This window comes from Pteropus medius, unplaced genomic scaffold (genome assembly GCF_902729225.1).
Source record: "Pteropus medius unplaced genomic scaffold, Ma_sr-lr_union100, whole genome shotgun sequence".
NCBI classification, from domain to species: domain Eukaryota; kingdom Metazoa; phylum Chordata; class Mammalia; order Chiroptera; family Pteropodidae; genus Pteropus; species Pteropus medius.
Genome location: NW_024349796.1, coordinates 8,697,256 through 8,717,404, shown reverse-complemented (window position 1 = coordinate 8,717,404; position 20,149 = coordinate 8,697,256).

Genomic DNA, 20,149 nt, shown 5'->3' with positions numbered 1-20,149 from the left:
CTGCATCCAGCTGCTGGAAGGTGGAAGAACAGAGTGTGTGGAGGACGTGGGGAGAGGGTTGATGCCTAGGCCTAGAAGCGGCAGATGTGTTTGTGGGTGTGAATATGCGTGCGTGTGCCTTATTAGTTAACTGGTGCTGGTGAGATGCTGGGGGTCACGGGTGGTATAGGAGGATTCACTGAATTGATCAATTGAAGCAAATTTGGTAACTGGACTTAGAATTTCAACATTATACAAAGCTTTTTATTCACTTCAACCAACCCCATCAAATCTCCTCTCTGGATTTCTTTTACATTACTAGGCAACTTCTAAAAGGTGGCCCGAGTCCCAGAAATCTGCTTCAATTATTTCTGTAATTTGGAAGCTTTGCATTTTTAAGTAAAAAAGGCACAGTAAGATATTACTCTCCTTTGTGTTAGAAGAAATAAGAGGGAAAAAATCACAAATAATTAAAGAACATATATTAATATTTCAGGCAAACATCTTTCATGGAGTAAAAACTACTTAAACTTTTCTAGTTCTTCATGTTTCTCAAATAATATGCATGGAAAAGATACATGGAGATTTCATTTTTTCCATAATTGATTTTTTTGGGATTGTTGTTATTAAAACATACTTTGATATCTGGCTTCTGAGAATCCTCTCATAATAAAAGGCACAATGGGCATACATTGACTTTTTGTCTGTATTTATTTGAATCGAAAGCTAAAATTGGTAACAAGACAGGTTTAAAAATTACATCTTCCCAATTACATTAAAGAAGACATTCAGGGACAGTAGATCTGAAGTGTCCTTAGTCAAAAGTAATCAGGCGACTGGCGTAAAGTGTTCCTTGCTGCTCTTTCCAGTCACACGTGCGTCCCAGCTAGGGGCCCGCTACCCGGCTCCATACTGCCCCGTGCGCTCTCATTTCTGTGGCTCTGAACGGAAATGTTCTTCACATCTACCGCCAGAAAAAGAGAAACTCCTACTCAATTAGCTGTTGGCTAGGTCAGCTGTTGTTTCTGATGCGAAATCATTGTCGTTCCTTCATACAGATTATTTGCCAAAAAAAAAAAAAGATTTTATTAATAATATCCTATAAAATTACAAAACGAATACTGTTATCTTTCTCCTGCTCAAATAACATCTTTGTCACCTTACGTAGGTCCTGTGACTCGCGCGGTAGCCACCCCGCGTCGCCCGTCCTGACTGCTCACAGTGCTGCGATATCCTTTCTCTCCGTCTGCCGCCAGCGCCCTGGTCGCCTTAATGCTCAGATCCTTTGGGCTGCGGTAAAATTATGCGGCTTGATAAAAAGTTCTCTTTAATCCTTAAAATGTGAACGAGAAACAAATTCTACATGTTACATAAAACTAGAAAACAGTGATTTCCAATTAAGCCAGTTAATTGCACAGTCCGCTATACGAGGACAGGAGTGTCCTCAGTTCTCAGGTACCAAGGTGGGAACCAGGATTAAGGAAATAAAAGAATGTAGGTAAGAAGTCACAGATGGAAAAGATGTCGATGATGGGCAGAGAAAGGTGTGAGCTTGGATGTTTGTCCATAAAGTTGGCGACTGAGAGCCGGCAGAGGAGTAGAACCATGCAGGTGACAATATAATTTATTGCCAAACCCAGGACAGTTTTGCAAGTGGAAAGGGGTGCTGTTAACAGATGCACCAGGATCATAGGCACATGGTAGGGCTTTCCGAGGCAGGCCAGACCCAGTCGAATGTGTGGTCACCCCAAATCAGGTCAATCATGAAAGAACTAGGCAGTAGCAAGAATCCATTTATGTAAGTTCATGAGAAGATGTTCAGAGCGAGGTGGGGAAGAGAAACGGAAGTGAGGGCAGCCAGTTATGAGTGAAGGGCATTGTGAAGCCAGCACGGTGCGTAGCTGGAGCTCAATCCCCCGAGAACACTGGAAGCCAGAGCAGAGCATGCGCATTAGAATTACTCTGCCTGCAGGTGAGGGAGTGGGGCGTTCCTGCACCAATTCTCCACAGGCTGCTCCTGGTGGTGAGTTCTTCTGCCTGTCCTGGCAGCTTTCTGAGGAGCTGAGGAAAAACCTGCAGGCACCACAGGTGGAAGTCTATGGAGGGTTGTGGGTGAGACCCTCAGAGTCACGTAGCTACCTATTTCTATGGCTAAGGTCTAAAACTAAGTGGCCTTTAGGCTAGTTTTAGTTTGGGAAAGATAAGATATTCGAGTAAAATGATCTCTCCTTGTCATTTTGATCTGTCAATATCTCTATGAGGAAACAGTTTGTTGGAATGGTTCTTTTTTCCCAGAAATTAGTCTCAGTTTGAGGAGAGTTTAAAATAGGCTGGTAAACATTTAAAAATATTTCAAGGAAGTTTTAAAATTCAACTCTCATAATTTCAAAGGTGGATGTGAGGCACTTTTCTCAAATGATTCTTTACAATTTTAAAAAGTATTACTATTACTATATTTTATTTTTTTATGTAGAACCAATGACTAGAGATTGTATTGGAAGAAAAGTGTGACAGCTCTCAGAGTTCTCATAGTTTGAGGGGAATGTGAGAGGTTGTTTGGAGAGGTATTCTATTACATTTTGAAACTGATAATTTAATTCTGAGACTACTATAGTAATAATGTGTGTGCATATGTCCCAACTCAGAAAATTATGTACATTAAATATGTTCAGTATTTTGTATGTCAATTATTCCCCAGTAAAGCTGTGTAAAAAAAAAAAAAAAGAATCTGGACATTGTCTTTACTCTAGAAAAAGGTTTTGAGAAAAATTCTTACGATGACCATCTTCAGTTTCGTGACAGTTAATGTTATACTTTTTGAGATGAATGTTTTCCAGCATAAATGTTCTTGTTGAAAAAAATTAATTTTAGTTTGAGCCCTCATTTTACCCCCACGTTCATTTCTTAAAAAATTTGAAGGTCCATCTATGTCGTCACAAATGGCAGGGTTTTTTGTGTGTGCGGCTGAGTAGTATTCCACTGCATATATGTACCACGTCTTTTTTCTCCATTTATCCATTGATGGACACTTAGGTTGCTTCCATATCTTGGCTGTTGTAATTAATGCTGCAATGAACAAAGGGGTACATATACTTTTTCAAATTAGTGTTTTTATTTTCTTCGGGTAGATACCTAGAAGGAGAATGCTGGATCATATAGTAGCTCTATTTTTAATTTTTTGAGGAGCCTCCGTACTCTTTTCTGTAGTGACTGCATCAATTTACATTCTCATCAGTAGTGCAAGAAGGTTCCCTTTTCTCTGTATCCTCACTAGCTTGCTTGTCTTTTCGATAACAGCCATTCTTACAGGTAGGACTAAGAGCTAGGATTCAGAGTTTGTCTCTTGGCCAAGGCATGGGGCTGGGAAGAAAGTGTTTCCAGTTCTGTAGAAAGCTGTTCTTTGGAGCCAGGTCCAAGAGAGCATGATGGGAAACCGTTCCTAGAGCTGGCTTTGGGCTCAGTGATTTGGCAGAGGCCTCACAACCAGGACTGGAGCTCAGGAATGCCAGAGAGAGGGGTTGATGTTGAGCCCTTTTCGGCCTCTCTGTATCTAGAGCTAAGTGTAGAGTTAAGTTTGTCTTTGTGATTAAATGTTCCAGCTGAGTGTGAAAGAGAAATATAACAGCAGGGAGGCAGACACTACAGTGAGTTTGGTTTTAGAATAATTGCTTAAAACAGTGTTTCCCAAGGATGCGGCACAGATCTCTTCTCCTGTGAGAGTCTCCCGGGAACGAGAGCTTCGTTCTCCAGTCTCACTGGGAAGTGCTGCGTGTCTCTTGTTCCCCTTTATGAAGAATCACACTGCACGTTAATGTGTTAAAAACGGAGAATTCCCGCAGCAAAAAAAGATCTTTCCATCTGGCACCTATGACCGTGCCATGGAACCAGGCTTCCGTGTCACACGCATTGATAGTGGCTGCTCCCGAGGGCCCATATTGCAGCCACAGTCATTGCCTGCTGGATGTAGCTTTGCAAAGCTTTCTAAAGACTTAGATGGTTGCAAAAGCTAGAAACACTCCATCAATTTGCATCTTGAAGAAACAGAGATTTGGTAGGAGAACAGAATTTGCTTTAAAGAATGTCTGTCTCTAAAATCTGAAAACTGAATGCTTCCAAAGTTTGCAGCGTTCATGATGTCTTTTATGTGCTTCTGTTCTTTATGTTCTTTCATTTTTCTGTGCAAACAGACAAAACTAGACCACTCTACAATTATAGAATAAAATAAAGGGATTTTGGAACCATGAAATATCTTTAGCTAAGAATTTTAAAGCTTTCGGCAAATGTTAATTAACTGTACCTCCTACCAGCCTTGTGAATAGCCACACTGAGTATATCATAATACTCATTTTATAGGCGAATAAAACTGAATAAACAATTGAAATAGATCCAGTACATAAGCTACTCTGGCAGTAAATATCATCACAGATGCATGGAAAGCAACTGTACTTATTTAATACAGCGAATTCCAAATCTGTACTCCTTTTCACATGATGCGCTTTTACGTTGGGAAAATGCCAGAGATTTAAGAGAGCCTCTGGGGTCCATCAGTAGGTATTTTGTGACCTGAAAAATACAGAGAGCTTTCATTTATTCGTAATGCCTGATGGTCCAAGAAATCGTAGAGAACGAATAGAGAGTTATTGAGAACTTGGAGGGCGATAGGGTGGGATCAAGAATGTGCAAGAGAGAGTGTGACGGGCGCGTGAATCGTGTGTGGGAACACGCACGTTTCCGCTCCCCTTTCAGGACCCCAGGAGTCCAGCTTTGGGTTTGGGTCACGTCAGTGGCTATTGCAAATGGCCAGTAAACAGATGAAAAGCCACACAACTTTATTAGTTCCCCGGAAAGTGCCGATTAAAACTGCAATGAGAGAATACGACATTTTCAACAGAATGGGGAAGAAAGATACTCTCATGTGCCAGCGAGGATGTGGACGGATACTCACACGCAGCTGTGAATTTCTATAATCACATTGGAAAATCGTTTGGTGGCCTCTCCTGCTGCTGAACCCATGCGAACCCACAACCCCGCAGTTTTCCTTAGAAGTAGATACTCGAGAAGGTGTGTGTGTTCACCAGAAGACATGTTATGTTCATAGCACCGTTCAAACTGAAAATTACCCAAATGCCTATTAACAGGAAAATGGGTATATAATTTCTGATACCTTCATACAGTGAAATATTCTACATCATTGTGAATAAACTGTTGCAACACACAATTACAGTAATAGATCTCAACTATCTTGAGGGGGAAAAAGCCAGGTGCAAAAATAAATATTATAAATTTCTTTAAATTAAATACCCAAAATAGGCAAAATTAATTAATGGTGTTGGACTTGGGGATAGTGGTTACTCTTGAGAGGAAGCGTGGCTGAGAAAGAATATGGGGCTGGCAGGCTGGGGTGCGGGGGTCAGTTCTGTTCTGCTGTTTTATTTTGTTGACCTGTGCTCTGGTTACTGAGTTGGGTTTGGTTTGTGAAAATCCATTAATCTCTATACTTATGACGTGTGTAATTTTCTCTGTATTTTATTTCAACAACAAGTCATTGTGTGGTTCTCAGCAAGATGACTATAGCAGAAGTAGGAAACTGCACATAGAAAGAAAATCCCGTAAACCAGTAATAGGAAACATTCGTATCCATGCAGTCATTGCACGATAAAAACAAATCGAAGAAATGTGATTTGATTTTTCCCCTCCAACTCTGGGAGTGTTTAGCAACATTTATATGCAAATATCTGGACACAAAAGCAGGAGTGTGGGCATTCAGTAATGTGACTCAAAATTATATATTTTTTAGGCCACATTGACATATGCATTTGTTCTGGACTGAATGTTTGTGCCCCCACCCCCAGTTCACATGTGGATGCCCTCACCCCAGATGAGATGGTATTGGAGGTGGAGACTCGGGAGATAATTAGGATTAGAGGAGGTCCTGAGGGTGGCGCCCTCATGGAGGGGTTAGTGGCCTTATAAGAAGAGGGAGAGAGACCCTTCTCTCCCTGCCATGTGACGATATCACAGGAGGGTGGTCATCCACAAGTCAAGAAGAGGGCCGTCACCAGAACCCCAGCATGCTGGCCCTGATCTCAGTTTCCAGCCTCTGGAACTGTGGGCGATGAATTCTGGGTGCCTGAGCCACCCGGTCTGTGGGGCTTTATTAATGCAGCCCAAGCTGACTGAGACATATTTTGCTAAAGGATGTAATGGAAACACTAGTTAATGAACTGGTTAGAGACAGAAGATTAAAACGTGAATTAAAATTTTCTGTGGGCAGTAATGGAGTTAATTGGAAATATTGCCTCAGATTTAAAAACTGTAAGTGGCAGCACTGATTCAGTTCACTAGCTCTGTGTAGACACAGCCATGTCACTAGATGCTGCCAAATCTGCATAAACCCATAATTACTAACATTGCTTATAGTAATCCTGGGATGTTCTTGGTGTATAATTTACATGTGCATCTTCAAGACCTGTGGAATTCCCAGGTTAATGCCCAGAAATTCACTTTGCATGGGTCAAGGGCTGTCCCCAATGTGGCAGAAGAGGTACCGTGGGAACGCGTTTGGGGATATCACTAAGTGCCTCCGTGCCTGAACTCAGGTTGCATTAGAATGGATTGCCATGTCCCATTTATGTCACCACGTCTCCTTGAGACCATCTGTGTTTCCCCAGGAGACTGCGGTGCACCAGGTCCCTTCCCAGACCAAGACAGCTTGGCTGGTAACAAAACGAGCTTTCTCCCTTAACAAAACTCCGGCAGTGGTGAACAGGTTTCCTGGATGGACACGTCAGGTGTTGTCACTGTTTTAAAAATGTTCAGCAGAAACGTAGCCGTGAATTGTCTCTGGAGATGCGTGCTGCCTGGGGTGTTCCGTCTCCAGTTGCTTCCCACGCTGTTTGCAGCTGCAGGGGTGTAGAGACTCCAGGTGAACCGGATCATCTCTGCCTCCGGGAGCATTGTCCAGGTCTCCTGGGGAGCAGGCAGAGCAGTGTCCCTCTGGAGCCCCATTTTGTCTGCTGCCCCATGCTCCTCAGCTTCCCTGTCGTTTCTTGAGAAGGGCTGGGAAGTAGCCATCTTGACCGACTTAACACCCAGCTTATTGCTCTTTCCTTCTACCTCTCACTGAACAGAGGAAACAAAACGTTCCGAGGAAACCTTACTGTGTTGGAAGCTTACGACTTGACTTTTAATTGTCAATATGATAACGTCTAACATTGATTGGACACCGATTATGAACATCAGGCACTAAGTGTTTTAAATCTTCTACAATTCTCCCCTGAGTCCTAAGGGGTGATTAGTAGTATTATCTTAGTTTCACAGTGCGATGCAGCTAATAAGTGGTAGAGCTGGGATCCCCCATAATACGTATCGTATGTGGTGCCTTGGGATGGTGCCATCACCTTCATATTCTCCGGTCCCCACGTTTGCCTCCCTAGCACAGTCGATAACATCAGAGACACAGTTCCCCTTTTAGGATGTAAGTCAGGTTATATGTTTTCGAATAATCCAGAATCATATTTAGAAAGAGGATGGCCTGGCTTCGTATGCAGGAACTCGTTTGGAAAGGGGATCTCCCAGGCCATTCTGCACCCATGGGCCCTCTTTATGTAACCCTTGAATCTGCAGCCTGCACAAATCTGCGAATTTCAACGTTCTGAGTCATCTGTACTCCGTGAGGGTGACTGTTTAAGGTAGCCTGGTCACTTGGAGTTCTAGCACTCTGCAAAACACAGGGTACGTTAAAGGAGTTGAAGCAGTACCACTGTACCCACTTGGCCAGCCTTCTTTAAGGAGATTATCTTTCTCCCTAGTTGCAGAAAACAACTTTTCCTTTTTCTCTTAAAGAAATTAGTTGCATTTCATCCCCTTTTGCCACTTTGCAGTGCAGAAGACACTGCCTCCTGCGGAGTCGCTGAGTCTGCGCCCTGTTGAGCCCTTAGGTCCGAAGGCCTCAGCTCCCGAGGGTCGATGGTCGCCTGTCTCGAATGTGGTTGCCCTCGGTGCACTGTTGGGACTTAAGTCACTTCTGTCCCTGAAAGCCTGCGTAGTGTGCACAGCCCCTGCTCCCGAGCTCGGGACATTCAGAAACTTCTTTTGTAGCCTGTGGGGGTAGCACAGGCTTTAGCCGACACAACTCGAACTGCCCTTCCGTTGGGCTTTCTCCCCTGGTCACTGTCCCTGCACCCCTCATTCTTCCCTCCCTTCTCTCTTTTTGTAATAACCATAGATATTTATATGTTCAGTCAGTATTAGCTTAATATTTGCTACTTTGAGACAACACAGCGGCAGCGAGCCCTGCTGGTCTCTCCCCAGTATCCGTTCACTCAGCCCCGCGCCCTCCGTTCTAACAGAACCGTGATTTTGTTCACATATTTTCCCTTATCCACACCCTTTGGAGGACATTCGCTTAATCCCCAGCCCCAGAGTGGTGGGTACTCTTGGGCTCAGGCCAACCATCACGGCCCCCTTTTTCTTGCGGGAGTGATCTGAGGCGTTGGCGATGCAGCAGGAAGCCCGCCCGCCCCGGCGCTTCCGGCAAGGTCTCTGTCTGTTGAGAAGCGCCCGTTTGCTTGCGAATGCTGCTGTGTCTGGATGTCGGGCTGGAATCCCTGTGGATGCTTTTGGTTTATGGGAGGTCGTAGCCTGAGGATGGAGTTAACCCACTGAAAAAGGCACGGGGGGGAAGGTGACGAGGCCTGGTCCTTGACGGCATTATCGAGCTACTGGGTTCACCAGTCCTGGAATCACCACACTTTTAGACTCTGTTATTTGAAGTATTGAAATCTCTTATTTAAACCAATTTGAGCTGTGCTGCTGTCACCTGCTGGGAAGCCTTCTGGTTCAATGGTGGACACTCATTCAGAGCTCCACTAACCTCATCAGCCCTCCTCACAAGTGGGTGGGAGGATTAAATAACACAGCAGTCATAATAGACATTTATCAGGCCCTCATTATGCACAGGATGGTGCTATATACTTTGCATGTTTCCCTTCTTTAATGGGCCTGTAAAGGCCTGAATGACAAAGGAAAGTAGTTTTCTCTCCTTTCTTCCTTGTCGACTAATGCATCTGGTGCTATGGAGAGAATAAACATGTGACATGTCCTGTTTTTAAGAATTAATAATATAGATAGGAGGGAGCTGCTTTGGGAGTCTATTTCCTTTACAAGAAATTACAGTGAGCGACATTAGAAAACGCACACTTAACTGTGATGTGACAAACTAGACTGTCATTGGAGTGGGGCTGGACAGTAAGTTCGTGGAGAAGGGACTCAACCTTGGAAGGTCTTAAAAACAAAGCAAAGAGGACAGGACCTGATGTGATATAAACCAGAGGCCATCGGGAGTTACGGACTCAGGAGACATTACTTGAAGAAGACAAGCCACACCGCAGAGGAAGCCCGCGGTTCCATGAATTGATTAGGTAGCTGTCAGTGCAGCCCGGGTGGGATGTGAAAAGCTCTAGGTTAAGTTTTCAGTCAACTCCCATTTCTTTGGATCTCAAAAAGCAAAAAGCCCCGACCGAAAAAATGCATTTTGTGTTTTAGTGTAAGGACTGTCGATATTCACAGTAGCTAGCTACTTGAGAGAATTCAGGACACTTGAGTGACTTCTAGATCAACTTATGTTCAGTCCTGTTCGGAAATTATTTGTTTTTAAAAACAGTCGTATTATGTAAAAAATTTTAACCCGTTTAGCATTTACAGCAGTTTTCAATTGAGTAGATTATTACAGTAGGAGAGTCCCATCCTTGTCACTGTGGGCAAATGGAGATTACTCATTTCATTGTATCCAGAAATTAAATAGTCTCCATATTTACCAATTTAGAAAACCTAATATATTACAGAACATTTTCATACCTTTTTAAGGATTTTTTTTTTCCCTGGATTTATTTAGTGAATCTGGCTACAAATATTCTTTTCCACGTTGGAAGAGAACATAGGCCCGAATATTTCAGGTGGCATTTTCTCTGGTTGGTGGGAAGCAGAATTGTGGGGAGAAAATACCTGGAATAAAAGCTATCTGTGTCCGATAACAGTGGAGTGGTTTACAAGGACAAGCCCTGGCAAATCATAGCCTGGAACAACAGAAAAGAAGCAAGGAAGAGATAATGACATGTCACAGAGCAGAAGGGACCAAGACCGAGGCTGGGCAACTCATTACAAGCGGATGCATAAAACCTCAAGTGAATACAGGGTCAAAAACAGAATTGTCACTTAGGACCCCAATTTCAGGAAACAAATCATATGCGGCCGAGACGTTGTCATGAAAGGTTATTTCTTGCCCTCTCATCAGATGTTTTATTGTATTGTTTGATTGATCGTCTTGGATGTACAAAACAATGGAAGGAAACCAGGCAAAATGACTGGCCACATATTTAAATATGAGTTTGATTTTTGCATTTTGAACACTCTAAACCAGAAAGTAAAGTCTTGTAAAAACAACAGAGCCGCCCACTGCCCATGGCACTACAACCAGTTTTAAAAGCAGGTACATCTTTTTTTCTTTCTTTCTTCATTTCTTATGTCTTTTATAAGCAAATGTTAAGTTATATCCAGCTCTTTTGATTCCCAGATTTTGAGTGAGCTCTTCAAATTGCCAAAATGCATGTTGAGGTGAGTCACTATTTCCAAAAGCCTTTGCTTTGTTGGAACTCTCTCTTGGAATGCATGAGCCCTGAGTTAAATGACATGGCTCGACATTCACATTTTAAGCATTTTGGGGAAGATAATATCCCACTGACTAACTGAATTTTAATCTATTCTATAAATATGTATAAAGAGCCTTTTGCGTGTGACATGCCAGATAGATGTTGCCCTGTCCTTCTGGAGTTTACAGGGAGGAGATGTTGTTGACCAGGCTGTCAAGACACCAGTGGGGTGCGGGCATCGTGGGTGACGAAAACCCTCACTGTCAGCTGACAACGAGGGTGACAAGGAGGAGAGTCCCTGGGCATCACAGGCTTTCCCCACACCCCAGACCTAATTTGGGAGGAAGTTTGCAGGTGAAGAGATAAGTGGACGGAGACGGGGCTGGGTAAGTAAGACCCAGTCTTCTTTCAGGCGGTAGAAAGATGCTGAGCAGCTCCTCCACTGACGTGGATTCTTGAGGATATTCGACAAGAGGGGCCAGGAAAAGCCAGAGAGGACTTCTTTGTCATTCCTCATTGGACCGATTGCCTGATTTCCTTTAGGTGAGGCTTGGTTTTGTTAATCCCTGGGCTCCGGCGGGATTTCGCTCGGCTCTAGTACCTACTTCCACGGCGTATTTCTCTCCCTAGCAAACCGAGAAGCCTCAACGCCAAGTCTTAATTTCCAATAGGAAGTTTATTATTCTCGAAGGAAAATGCTTGGGGAACAGACGCCTTACATTAAAAGGAATGGATATACTTTCTCGTTTTGAAACATACTTATGAGCCTCGAGAGGCAAAACAAATTTCCCAGAAGAGAACTACGGGCGAAGACGGGCCTCTCCCGTGGGCACCCTCATCAGCGCGCTCCCTGGAGCAGAGCCGAGGCCGGCGCTTTGTTTTACATACTTTGCTTCCGGTGGGTTTTATTTCATTACGTGGTTCATTCAGGGCTTCCTCGCCTCACCCAGGGCGACCTGGTGGGACAGCCAGGGTGAGTCAGGTGTCATCTCCGTACAAACACAGATGGATCTGCCGGGCTCTGTCAACGAGACTGAAAACATGTCAGTCCGATGACGAGGGGTTTTAGTGTTGGATCTGCCTCAAGCCAGGTGGACTTCGCTAACTGGGAGGATTATCGTCTTGATCCTGAAACTATAGCACCTTGGTTTGTAAGTCTGATGTATTTGCTCGAAAAGAGAAGATGCAGGGCACAGAGGGGAAAGCGTCAAGCGACCCCACTTTCAGTTCCGGTTGTGTCAGGCAGTAGCCATGTGATCTTGGACAAAATATTTTATCCGAGCTTTGGATTCTGTAATTCTAAAATGAGGATAATTAAAAAAAATTACTCAGCGCCTGTTATAGCTTTTACTGTGTGCTCGCTCCTCTTCCCAGTGCTTTACAAACATCAGCTCATGACAGCTGTGAGAGATGCTACTTTACCTGCTCTGAAGCTAATCATGCCACCTCAGGGTTTTGGGGGATGGAGGAAGAAGTAAGTGCTTCCTCTCACCCTCATTTATGGCTTAACTCAAAGTGTGCACGCAGCTGCAGAGAGGCTCATAGGAGTGTGCGCCATGGCCTCATGGGATGACTTGCTGGTGCGTCTCTTGGTCTTATGAAATGAAAAATGAGTTTCTGGAATAGACCTGGCCTGAGAACCCAGCTCAGTTCTTTAATAAACAAGCCTTTAAAGTAGGTAGAAAATGGGCTCCATTCCCCCCAGGGTCCTAGGGAAAGGGGCTGATGTCAGTCTGGGTGGAATCTTGGTGGCACATGGATGTGTTGGATCTTATGAGTCGCCTGAGCATGTGGCCAGCATTCTCCCTGAATCTGGCAGTTTTTCTTTGAGTGGTCTAGTAACTTAAATAGAGTGAATAAGAAGAAAAATGATGTAAGTTAGGGCAGCTCACATATAGATAAAACGTCAGTTTCTTAAAATAGATGCGAAAATGAAAAGAGAAGAGGTCTTCAGATTGAGGCACTGAGTGAAGCCAGAATGGGCTAACCCCCGAGAAAAACAATGACAGTCACAGTGACCAAATGCAATGTAAACTTGCTTGTCACCTGCTTGATGGTCTGGCATGGGCTCTCTCTCAGGCACCATTTCAAGCAGTGACTCAGAGACTGGTTCCTTCTGGCTGTGGCTCCGCACCCCCGTACCCTCTAGGTCCTTGGAGGAGGAAGAACGGAGGGTCATACGTGAGAGCGTGTAAAGGCCAGCCCCACCTGAGCGTGGGCAGGTGACTCATCCAGCCCTGAGGAGGTGGGGAAGGGTAATCGGCTCTTTGAGGGGAAAAGGGAAATAGTTTGGGGACACGAGTCAGTCTGTCCCGGGGAATAGGAGTTCGCTTCTCCCCTCTGTGGAGCACACTTTTGTCCCTAAGGATTTGTCTCATGCTTCCCTCTGAGAGTGGACATTATCCCCAGTTCCCTGTCAGGTGGCAGTGTCCTCCACTTCTCTGTCGAGAATGAGCATGGCTGTGACTCCACTTTGGCTAGTGAGAGGCACATTTCCCAACTTCTGGTGGAGGTTAAAGGTTCTTTGTGTGTTTGGCTCTTGCTTCTTTGTGCCCTGAGAGCGGCGTGTCTGGAACACAGACAGTCCTTAGCCTGTGTAGTAGCGGTGGCAGCCGTGGCCGTCCCGCAGCCCCCATCACAGAGCGAGCAGGAACATGGAGTCGTTGTTTCTTATTAAAAGCCACTGAGATGTTGGAGTTGTGATATCAGCAGAGCTGAGGAGAAAGACATTCGCTTCCCACGCTCCTCTAACAAAATCCTTGATCTTTACTCCGGTCGTTCCAACCTGGACCTGTCACTGTGTCCGGGGGAATCCACCCTGTTCGACTGGCTTTTGCTCGTTTATGAAGCAACCACTATGAGCAAATGAATGAAAGTGCATTCTCTGGCTTATGTCACCCCAAGTACATGACTGCTGCACAGTGGAAGAGTAGCTGTTCAAAGAAACATCCTTCGAGGACAGAGCGGGTGGGGGCGGGTCCAGGGCAAGCAACAGACCAATGTGCTAATGGTGACATGGCCTCTGTCACTGACGAGAGCTCGCAGGCCGGTTGAGGGAAGTGGAGCATCTCAGGGCTTCGGGGTCTAATGCATGTGTTTTCTGGCCTCATTCACATCACATACTCGTGTGCGAACTTGGATAAGTTTTATGGCGCCCATGAACCTTAGTTTTCCTATCTGTGAAAAAGAAGTAATCTATTTCCTTGACTCTTGGACTTTAGTGCTTTCTAGATGCACCATTGACTGATGAATAGCACAGAAATATGGACACTGTGTTAAACTTGCTTAACAATTGTGAGGTGCATCTCCATTTCAGAAAAAGCAGAATATTTTTTAACAAAATTTATCTAGATCTGAAGATAAAGTAATGGTAATGCTTGACATTGGAGCTTGTCCTAAAGATTAGAGAACGTGGTATATGGTAGGCAAGAAAATATTATCTATCTCACTTGAGCTTAGTGAATTGTTTTGGTGGAGGCCTGTCATCTAGATTTTAGTGTTAAATTTTTCTCAAATTAGACGCGAGTCTTTGGGCAAACGCTTTTGTGTTGTCACTTATAAAACAAGTGTCTGAATTAGACGATCTCTAATGTCTTCTGCCCCAATTGTAAAGCTGTGAATGCTGGCACCGACCCACATTCTCAGAGCTAACATGAAATCTAAGCAGCCTCTGAGATTTGTGGGCAAATGGCTGAGTGATCGGGTGAGTGACCTTTTCCTTCCGAATTACACTCAGCATTGGCCCACAGACCTGTGAAAGCCACGCCGCCCCTGTCTGGTTTGCTTGCTGGCAGCTCACCTTTTAACACCGACGAGGAGAACTCACAGCTCGTCTGCCACTCTAATTTATGCTTTACAGGGTAAGGCCGACTGGAAAGGCCATGGAAATGACTACATTTATTCCCATTTGTTCAATTATGGTGTCTCTTTCAGGAAAGTGTGTTTGTTGTTAAAAATTTTAAGTATTCATCCTGTTTTCTGGAAAAGGCACCTATTGGCCATAAAACTGGCAAAATCGAAGTAGGTAGTGCTTGGAAAACATTAGTAAATTATCCTCTAAACAATTTTTCTAGAGAAGTGTAAATTTAAAAAGCCGTGTGTCAAAACTTGCTGTAAGGAGCCTGCCTTTGTATCCGTCACCGGAAGTTAAATTGTTAGAGGGAAAGCTTGAGTCATTTTTTTTGATCCTTTCCACATCTCATTCCGCTTAGGACGGATGTCTGTGTGCTGAAAATGAGATAACTCACTTTATTTCCCCTTTTTTTCCTCTTTCTTCTTAATAATGAGACCTATTTTCTAAACATATAAACTAATATTAAGTCAGGTACTTTGGGAGTTGTAATTAATGGTTTTAGGCAAATAATCTCAAGAAGTATAATCAAGCAGGTGGCCAGATTTAGCCTTTTCATTACTTTGAATCACTGGCAAATATAAATTTACCAAGGCTCATACATGACAATGTCCTAAATGTATCGGATAGATGCTAACGAGTTAATTTCTTCTGAAAAGGGAGAGGGGAAGAAAATCTTTCTTGAAAATAACTGTGTTAGGCCCCATGCTAGGCATTTTCCCATACAGTGTTGTATTTCATAGTAGTACTGTAGGACGTGTAATTAGCCCCGTTTCTGTCTGAGGAAATGAAGTTTCGGATGAAATCTGAAACTCATGGGCAATAAATCAAAAACCATAATTATAAATATGCATATTTGGCTACACAGCTCATTATCTTTCTTCTTAATGCACTGTGATAATCTAGATTTTCATCGTATAAGATTCTTTGTTGGTCATAATAATAACAACATTTATGGAATATTTACTCTGTGTCAGGCATTATGCCAAGTACTTTGCATGCATTATTTTATTTAATTCTCATAACAAACACTTTATATCATTGTCCTCATTTTAGAAATGAGGAAACAGAGCTGGCAAGGAGCTCATTCTCTATTCAGTCTTTCCACAAGTGGCCAGAAGTTTTCTAAGAACCAGAATGAAAACCCGATCATGACAGTCCGCTGGATGAAAACCTTCCGGAGGCTTCCTATTCTCCAGCCCCATCTTGCTCCCTCTCCCCCTCAGCTCTCTGCCCCTTTTCTTATGACGCAGGACTCCCTCTGCCAGGAACGCTGTCCCTCCCTCCCCTCCCCTTCCCTCCTCACCAGGTTAACTCTCTTCATTCTTCGGTTCTCATAACATTGTGCTAGAAATCTTCTAGGTCCAACATGGTGTTAGAATCACCTGCATAGCATTCCTCACAATAACATTCGATCTTTATTTTTGTGGTTATTTGATTATTTAAGACCCACAAAGACGAGATGCTGTACTTGTTTTTATCATCCCTAAAGCCAACACATTTTCTGGCACTTAGTGGGTATATATGTTTGTTGAATGAATGAATGAATAGGTTGGACTGAAAATAATATTTGACAAAATATATTGATAGAGAAATCATCTCTGCAGCAGAATCATGATGTATAATATATAAGTATTAAATGTTTTGGTTCTCCTAAATCCATTGATCTTACTTCATTTGGGCAATAGAGTTAAGGCCATCAATGTCCTAGTTGAGAGGAGGGGAAGGTCTTCGGAGAAACTGTTGAATTTGATGTTACAACATTAGCCTTTCACTTCTAAAGCCTATAACCAGATACCAGAAAGGAAAGATACGGGAAGAAGAAGATGGCTGAGTGGGATCAGAGAAGGGTCTCTAACTTAACAGTAAACTGAGGAAAGTTTGGCCACTAAATGAAACAGGTAGATGCTAGTATGGGTTCACCTCCAAACCCTTGGGAGAAGATGACTGACCTCTTCAGGTCATGGGCACTGAGAAAAGAAGAGTGTTAGCTTACATCGTGCCGTGGTTGCCTAGGAAACTGTAAGCATGGCAGAAAAAGACTTGTGCCACTCCAGGCGGTGGGGAGAACAGAGACAAGTGTGTGGGGTGGCTAGGCAGATGGGCCTGAAGGCAGCCTTCGAGCACTCCAGTGGGGACAGAAAGCACTTAAACATTTTCCCACGTGGCCCTTGGAGGCATGGACATGATGCTGAGAGCTAGTGGCCTGCAGCAGCCTCACAGGCATGGCGCAGGCACAGATGGTAGTATGGGTGGTGCAGGCTGCAGCCCAGATGGTGGACAGACCGGCTCCTGGATCCCTGCCTGGGAGGGTGCAGACCGAATGACGGTCATGGAGACGAGCACAGCTGTGGCGGGGTGACTGAACATGGCTCGATGGATGATCGCACGCCTCAGTGATGGCAGACCAGCACAGGTCAAAACTAGGAAGTGGATGCACTCCACTGACCCCCAGCACACCTGTTTATCTGATTGTGCCTAGAGAGTTTTCTCTCAGGGGACATGCAGGCTGAGGTAGAAATTAAGTTGAATTATAGGAAAAAAATATATATCTCGTTTTGCACACTGAGTTTATGGTTTGTGAGAAATCGTATCTCCTAAAACTCTATTGTATTTTTCCTTTTCAAACATACTTTACAGTAATTAAATGGCCATGCATTTTAGGTTGTGTGAAGTCATTATGGCTAAAACATATTCTGCCCTTTCCCTCATCCCAGAGGAAATACACTTGCCTGTGGTTCCCAGAACCCATTAGCCTAAGAAGACAGTGGGAACTGCATAATTCATGGGGAGCAACTTACTCAGCCCCCAAAAGTAAATTGCCCACAGGAAAGGAGAAACACTGCTTTTTATTATTTTTTCCATATAACCTGGTATTATTGCATTGAAGATAAACTGCCTAGAATTCCAATTTACCAAACCAGAATACTCTAATAAAAGCAAGATCTGCCAGGTGGCCAGATTTAGCCTTTTCATTACTTTGAATCACTGGCAAATATAAAAATTTTCTAAAATAGTAATATTTTCATTTCATATTCTGTTCTGAACTGTGAGGAAAAGTAAAAGACCTCTAGATCCAATTTTGCCATTTGGAATGTTGTCCATTTTGTTGTTTATCAGTGTTTTCTTAATGTTTCCTCAAAACACAAATGACCTTTTAAGAGCATAGCCTAGATTTCTGGTATTTTGTTGAATGTCGTTCGAACATCTCTCTACTTCGTCAAGGAATGAGATGTTTTCTGAGGTTGCTTGGCAAGATAGGCATGTTATTTTTCATGTGAAATAATAATTGGGTGGTCTTGTTTCATTCAATTACTTAGCAACTTTGTATAATAAGCATACTATTAAAAGAAAAGAATTCTCTTTTTTCCTCTTTCTCCCTCAAGAATCAACCTCATTGGGAATTTGAGCGTGATTCGGGGTTCTCACTCCTGTTTCAGTTTCTGGGAGTGGGGGGAGTTGTGTACAGCAGTTTTAATCAACACTAAACAATTTGTTCCTTATTTTAGTGCAGATAAGGTAGATTTTCCCCTCCAACCAGCAATGAGGAAACATTGTAATAGACCATTAACAAATAATAAAGGAACCTTACGTTCAAAATGGAATTGATATTCTTTAAACAATGCTGCCTTTGAGCCTGGGTTATTTGCCTCCAGAGTCTCTGTTGATCAAGTTAACAGGATAATTTCCAAATATTACTGTGCAGAGGCATTGCCAGATCGGGCTTGTTGGCTCTTAAGATTGATCCAGATTCGTATTTCATGTAAATCACTGAGGAGACCTCCTGCCGTGAATTGCCAGAATTACTCACACTGGTAAGTTTTACCTGGTTTTGACCCCTGATGGACGAGGTCCATAGCCAAGCTCAACTAAGATGGTTTTCAAAATTCTTTTGTTATAGATGGTAGAAAATGTTTATTTTCTATATAAAAATACTAAATTAAAGCAGTCAGACTACTAATTCTAACATCCTCTAATTGAATTGAGTGATTACAACATTGGTTAAGGTGTATTTTATAAACAATACAAGGTATAAGGGAGTGGCATCTTATGCGGGATTACATACTAATTTCAGTTAAAACTGAAAGTAAGATATAATCAAAATTATCCTCGAAAATCCTTTATGTCTCAAATTTATATCAGTGCGGACGTTTTCCCTGTTTTCCTGTCTCGTGGCATCACCTGGCGGAGTCACTGCGATTGTCTCATGGCTTCCGGCTGCTCCTCTCACATTCCTTCAGTCTCTGCTCAGCGCTGTCGCTGGGGGGATCCTTTATTGTTTAACTATTGTTGAGATAAATATATTAGTTCCAGATGTGCAGCACAGCGATTCAACATTTATACACCTTCCGATGGGATCACCGCGATGAGTCTGGTAACCATGCGTCACCGAACAGAGTTATGCGAGATCATTGACCGTTCTGTGTGCTGTGCACTACATACCCGTGACTCGTTTGTTATAGATGGGAGTCTGCACCTCTCAGCCCCCTTCGCCGCCTTCTCCTCTCCCCCCACCGCCACCCTTCCTTTCCACAACCATCATTTTGTTCTCTGTATCTCTCTCTCTTGTTTGTTCATTTGTTCTGTTTTATTTTGTTTGTGTGTGTGTATGTGTTTTAGATTCCATATATAAGTGAAATTCTATGGTATTGGTCTTTGTCTGACTTATTTCACTTAGCATAATACCCTCTAGGTCTATCCACGTTGTCACAAATGGCAAGATTTCATTCTTTTTATGGCCAAGTAATATTCCATTATACATATTTACCATATCTTTATCCATTCATCTGTCAGTGGACATCTAGATTGCTTTCATATTTTGGCTATTGTAAATAATGCTACAATGCACACAGGGGTGCATATATCTTTTATCATCCACATATTCAGCTGGCTCACCATCAGGACACACACCTGCATTACACAGACTCACTCTACCACCTCAGTACGTCACAAAATGCTGCCTTGCTGGTAGATGTAATTAAGTTCAAAGGGATATTTTTGTATTAAGACTCTTGAGAGAAAACACGTATTCAAGAAATATTTAAAAATAAATTTATATACTAGCTATAAGTAGGCTGAATAGACTACATTGGACATTTAGTGCATTGGTACTTTGGAAAAATAGTCTTTTTCTTTCCATGTTTTAATGTTTTTGTGCATTAAACAAACATTTCTTCTTTTAATTTCCTCATCACAAACCTGTTTTGTATGGAAACTAATCAACCCACAGTTTTTTCATAAAGCATGGTACTAAGTTATTTAAAATTCACTGAGCCTCTAATGTCCACTAGCCACAGGTAATTTTACATTTAATTAGTTAAATGTTTCAATTAATAATGATCTAATACACTTTAAGAATCACACATTGGCATTTCGTGTGTCCCAGTAAATCAAAGAATTATTTGATACCTGCGGTCTCAACAGCTCATTGAAATAACTACACGGAGAAAGCTGTGGGTGTGTTGTTTCATGTAACAGTTGAGTTCTGTTTCTAGCAGAACACCGAGGTGGCCGTACAATCCTGAAATGTGTGCCTCTTGCAACCCTTTACTCTGAGAATGTTTTCATTGGTCTTAACTATTTAGAGCCAAGTTACATATGGTAAGAATTCATTAAACATAGATTTCCATTTTTACAGGCATATTTTGGAAAGGAAAATATTATTTTTAGA